This window comes from Cornus florida, unplaced genomic scaffold (genome assembly GCF_030987335.1).
Source record: "Cornus florida cultivar Cherokee Brave unplaced genomic scaffold, ASM3098733v1 CherokeeBrave_3.0.0_Hap2_Chr05, whole genome shotgun sequence".
NCBI lineage: Eukaryota > Viridiplantae > Streptophyta > Magnoliopsida > Cornales > Cornaceae > Cornus > Cornus florida.
Genome location: NW_026775575.1, coordinates 111,308,383 through 111,314,440, shown reverse-complemented (window position 1 = coordinate 111,314,440; position 6,058 = coordinate 111,308,383).

The window sequence follows — 6,058 nt, the reverse complement described above, 5'->3', positions numbered from 1 at the left end:
TTTGGTCATTTTTTAAAATAAAAAATATATATACATGGTCGAACTACAACTCAAGCGTTTCCAACCCTACTAAAGTGATCTTCTTAGGCCTAATGTTATGTCAATATTCAGTATAAACTTTACATCATTTAAGTGTGGGACAATACTAAATAAAATAATTAATATTTTGAGAAATAATAAGCATCATGAATTGAACTTCATAATGTTTCATGATGTTTGTGTGAACGATGTGGCGATTTTTTCGTTAGCCACGTTTCCATATATTATTTTAACCGATTTTTTTAAAAATATTTTACCGTACATGTATTTAAGTGAACTTCATAATCTAGAATTTTCAAAAAGGTAAAAAAAAATAATAATAATAATTTCAAATTTTTAACCTAAATTCACAAATTGTATTTACCCTGACTTTCCTAAGATGTAAAAGAAAAAGAAGAAGAAAAAGAAAATCAAAATTTTTAACCTAAACCTAAAATGTAAACATAGGAATTGTGCCTAATCTCTAATTGTTGATGTACAGTGGCAACAAGATTGACAATATGCATTGCATCTTTTGGGAATTCTGAAAGGTTTGAGAGGAATGGATGTTGCTTCTAAACTTTGTGGTGGGTCCAATATGGAGAAGAAGTTGTTTTATTGAGAGTATGCATTGCATCCTAATGCATTCAAAGGATGCCCCGTCAGCTAACTCCAATAACTTTTTCCTCCAGTCCAAGTATAATGGTTCTACTAAATAATGGCCTACTCTTTTATATATTAATTATGTCAGTATTTATTAGTAATACACATAAATTTGTGCCCAAAAAAAAAAAAATAGCAGTGCAATATAAGAAAAATGAAATGCTAAGACATCAACTGCAAATCTGTTTGTTTCTTGGTTACCTTGTTGGTATCACATTTGATGACAGTTCTCCTTGTTGGTATAGGGACTGCACAGTACATATTACAGCTAGAAAAAGATATTATGACTTCTTTCTTTTTGTCAGAACCACACAAAGGATAAGGAGAGAAGGAAGGATTCTGAACAACTTCATAATTGGAATATGTCCTCCTCATTCCACAACTCTCAAGTTGATATGATAAACCAAAACCAATGAAGCACGGGCATATATACGGGACACGAGTGTTACACGACACGGATACGATAATATGATAAATTTTAAAAAAATAGGATACGAGTATGACGGAGATACGCCTATAAAATTATATATATATATATAAAATTATATATTCAAAATATAATTACTAGAATCTTGTACAGATAAATAAAATAACAACAAAGAACAGAATCAATTTCAATAATTTCATCTCTATTATAAGAAAAATATAGATGAGATAAAACAGAAAAAAAATGAAAAATAAAGTTGATCCAAATTCCAAACGAAGATGTGCAGAAAAGACATAATTATAATGAACTAAATATGTATATAAATAAACATATATACTTTCAGTCTTTCACAAAATTTTATTCATGTAACTTATATATATATATATATATATATATATATCTTGTTCATGAAGAGAGATAATTGAAGAAGAAAAGAGACTGAGAGAGGAGTGAGAGAAAATAAATTTTGTCTCACAGAAGTGTCGGACCGTGTGTCCGAACTTCGAACACGTGTGTTCAATAAAAAATAATATTTGGACACTTTACAGAAGTGTCGGACACGTGTCCGAGCCTCGGACACGGGTGTCGGTATTCAAAAAGTGTCCAACACTGATACGGAGCCCTTGGGAGGAGTGTACGTGCTTCATAGACCAAAACAGAAAAACACTATCCAATTTGTTCAATCAATGGGGGGTTTGGAGTGAAGAGGATGTCCACTTTATTAAGGTAGCACTAATACTTTGATTCCATTCCATATATATATGCACGAAATCACACAGAATTATAAGCAAACCACTCCAATTTTCTTTTTTAATAGAAGTTTCGGCAACTTTTTATTTTAATTCAATGTATCATTCTCATGTGAATCTGATCTTTATGACTAAGAAATTCTATGGTATATATCGTTGATGTGGGGATATACTTTTATTTAGATACTTCAATTGTTTCTCTTTCAATCAGAAATGACATCTCTACTTACATTAACTAATGACACACATGCCATAATGAACTTTTACTAACTTTATATATATATACATAAAGTCTAGTAATTAATGGCAACGTTAAATTTTTAAATTTTAAATTCTTCCTCATAATTATAATAAATAAATCATTTATTGTTTTAATTATGGAGTGAACCACACGACTACCGTTCCAAAAAAAAATGTAGACCAGAATTAGATTGAGTTTCAAGTAATATACGGGAAAAAAAATTTCATAGATCAAGTACAAACAAATGCATATATCTTACTTTTACCATCTTAATAAAATTTAATTTTATGTATGTCGAGTATAATGATTCCACTATTTGCTTGTTGTGTTAGTATAATGTATATATTGTCCGGTTAGGGACAAACCCTGAATATTAGGTATTTTTATTATAAAAAAAAAAAAAATCAAGGGAGGCAATTGCCCCCGCCATGCATGTAGGTCCGTCCATGTGTCCGGTGTATGGAGGTGTTGCATGTGTCTTAAGGTAGATTAGCCTCACTCGTAAGATTTGAGGATACCTCCTCTATGAAATATATATATATATATTAAGCAACGTTAAGTAGTTAACTTTTATTACTAATTTTTTTGTGTGAAGTAATAAAAAAAATATTAATTCAAGAAAATTATTATTATTATATGTGTGTGAGTAATAACAATATATATATATATATATATATATATATATATATATATATTTGTGAAGTAAGGACCGTGATTATTATTTTTATGAAGTAATAATAACTTTTAATATGTGCGTGTGAAGTAATAAAAAAATAATAATAAAAAAAATAAAGGTTAAAAAAAGTAATTAAAAAAAATACTTTTGTCATAAAATCCGTGGAGATATATATAGCCACCATGGCGCCACCCATGCATGCATGCATAGCAACTTGAAAAAAATTAAATAAATAATAATTAATTAAAAAGAAAAACCTAATAGAATTTGTGAGTACAGATATAAACACTTTGTTTTGGCGGCAATATTAACTGTCCTTGCAACTGTGATGATACTTCTGAATGGTGGATCGTATTCAGCTTATCCTTTGACCTCTATATTTCTGTATATAGTATATATATTTATTTATTTATTTTCCCACAATTAAAAAAAAACAGCGTAGCCGAGTTTTGGCTACGATTCGAGTTCAAATGACTATGCCATAGTCAAGGAGTCATGAGTCTCATGACTAACCCATGGGCCTAGCCCATGGCAAAGCAATCCTAGACTTCACGTGGCTGGGCTACCTCTATCTTGCAGGCCGCTAACTCCACCAGTGTGTCCTAATATTGATGACTTTTACTTTCTATTTGCCCAAATTGATATTTTTGGTCATTTTTTCAAAATAAAAAATATATATACATGGTCGAAACACAACTCAAGCGTTTCCAACGCTACTAAAGTGATCTGCTTAGGCCTAATGTTATGTCAATATTCAGTATATACTTTACTTCATATAAGTGTGGGACAATACTAAATAAAATAATTAATATTTTGGGAAATAATAAGCATCATGAATTGAACTTCATAATGTTTCATGATGTTTGTGTGAACGATGTGGCAAATTTTTTGTTAGCCACGTTTCCATATATTATTTTAACCGGTTTTTTTTAAAAATATTTTACCGTACATGTATTTCAGTGAGTTACCCTATAGTTCAAACATTTTCTGTAAAATTAATTTTATTTTATTCTGGATCCAATATTTTTTTCTTTTTCTTCTCTAGAAAAGAGCCCTATCTAATATTTTGAACCAAAGAAGATCAAATTTTTATGAGCGAAACGGATGGTAAGGTCAAGATTATTCTCCAGTGAGAACGACACCAATAAATTTCATATTCACTTACAAATTCATAAAATCTAGAATTTTCAAAAAGGTCAAAAAAATAATAATAATAATAATTTCAAATTCTTAACCTAAATTCACAAATTGTATTTACCCTGACTTTCCTAAGATGCAAAAGAAAAAGAAGAAGAAAAAGAAAATCAAAATTTTTAACCTAAACCTACAAATTTACCCAAAATGTAAACATAGGAATTGTGCCTAATCTCTAACTGTTGATGTACAGTGGCAACAAGATTGACAATATGCATTGCATCTTTTGGGAATTCTGAAAGGTTTGAGAGTAATGGATGTTGCTTCTAAATTTTGTGGTGGGTCCAATATGGAGAAGAAGTTGTTTTATTGACAGTATGCATTGCATCCTAATGCATTCAAAGGATGCCCCGTCAGCTAACTCCAACAACTTTTTCCTCCAGTCCAAGTATAATGGTTCTACTAAATAATGGCCTACTCTTTTATATATTAATTATGTCAGTATTTATTAGTAATACACATAAATTTGTGCCCAAGAAAAAAAAAAATAGCAGTGCAATATAAGAAAAATGAAATGCTAAGACATCAACTGCAAATCTGTTTGTTTCTTGGTTACCTTGTTGGTATCACATTTGATGACAGTTCTCAGCTGAGGATGACATTGTTTCATTGATGGATTGACTCTCTTTGTCTCTCTCTCTCCATCCATAGATTTGTGGATTCCAGGTGGGTTGTGTGGGTGGGTGGGGCATCAAATTTCAAGTACATCAAAGAGAAGAAAACAATATGCCAATGAGGCAATGGAATAGTATAGGAAGAGGGCTGGGTCTATTGTCATTGTCGCACAGCACATGACAACACATGCACCAGTACTGCTAGTATATACTACTCAAGCCCCGATCCATGTTCATATAGTTACAATGCAGGCGTGCTTTAGGACTCAACATCACACTGACTTGAATTTAACGTTAGGGCCCTTCACATATAATTTCATCCAAACAAAATTTGACCCCCCAGCTGATTAGATAATCCAATTGTAAAAGGACATAAATTTAACATGCTGATCAAATAAATATATATAGTGAATTGTATTATGTCATTGGAATTTTACATGGTTACTAAAACCTCATTAGCCTAGTAAAATATTTTTAAAAAACACGTTAGTGTAATTTAACAAATTAACATTTATCGCAATCTTCAACATCATCCCAACATGAATATATAATCGTAGAAATGGACAAACTTAAGCGTAATTCAGTAAGGTAGTTAACATTAATTGCAGTCTTCAAATTTTAAACTTCAACATCACAAATAAATAAAATTATTAATAATCTGTAAATAATACGTGCTTGACATATTGTATGCAGTTATTTATAACGTAAAAGTAACATTTCATAAACATTCTAAAAGGACATAAACATTTTCAGTAAAGTTATATATATTTTCTAAATATACATCATCAAAAAGTTTCTTAAAGGTTGTACCCTATTATGATGGGTATTTTTCCAAATTTAATCAATTGAATATATAACCTTTCGACAATTAATTTGAAAATATATTTCAAACACAATTTAATTTCAAAGATGAATCACATTAGCATGTGTAATGTATTGATTAGACAAGGTGGACAACTTATCAAAATTTCATGATGACACCTTTTTCACCACACCATGTTGGTAAACTAAGACTGTGTCTATCATTTAATGGCAACAAGAGATAAGAGTAAAATAACAAACAGAGAGTGTGTGTGTGTGTGTGTGGGGAAAAACAAGGAAAGATGTGTGCGGCGCATATGGGAAAGGGACTGCACAGTACATATTACAGCTAGAAAAAAGATATTATGACTTCTTTCTTTTTGTCAGAACCACACAAAGGATAAGAAGAGAAGGATTCTGAACAACTTCATAATTGGAATATGTCCTCCTCATTCCACAGCTCTCAAGTTGATATGATAAACCAAAACAGAAAAACACTATCCAATTTGTTCAATCAATGGGGGGTTCGGAGTGAAGAGGATGTCCACTTTATTAAGGTAGGACTAATAATTTGATTCCATTCCATATATATATGCACGAAATCACACAGAATTATAAGCAAACCACTCCAATTTTCTTTTTTAATAGAAGTTTCGGCAACTTTTTATTTTAATT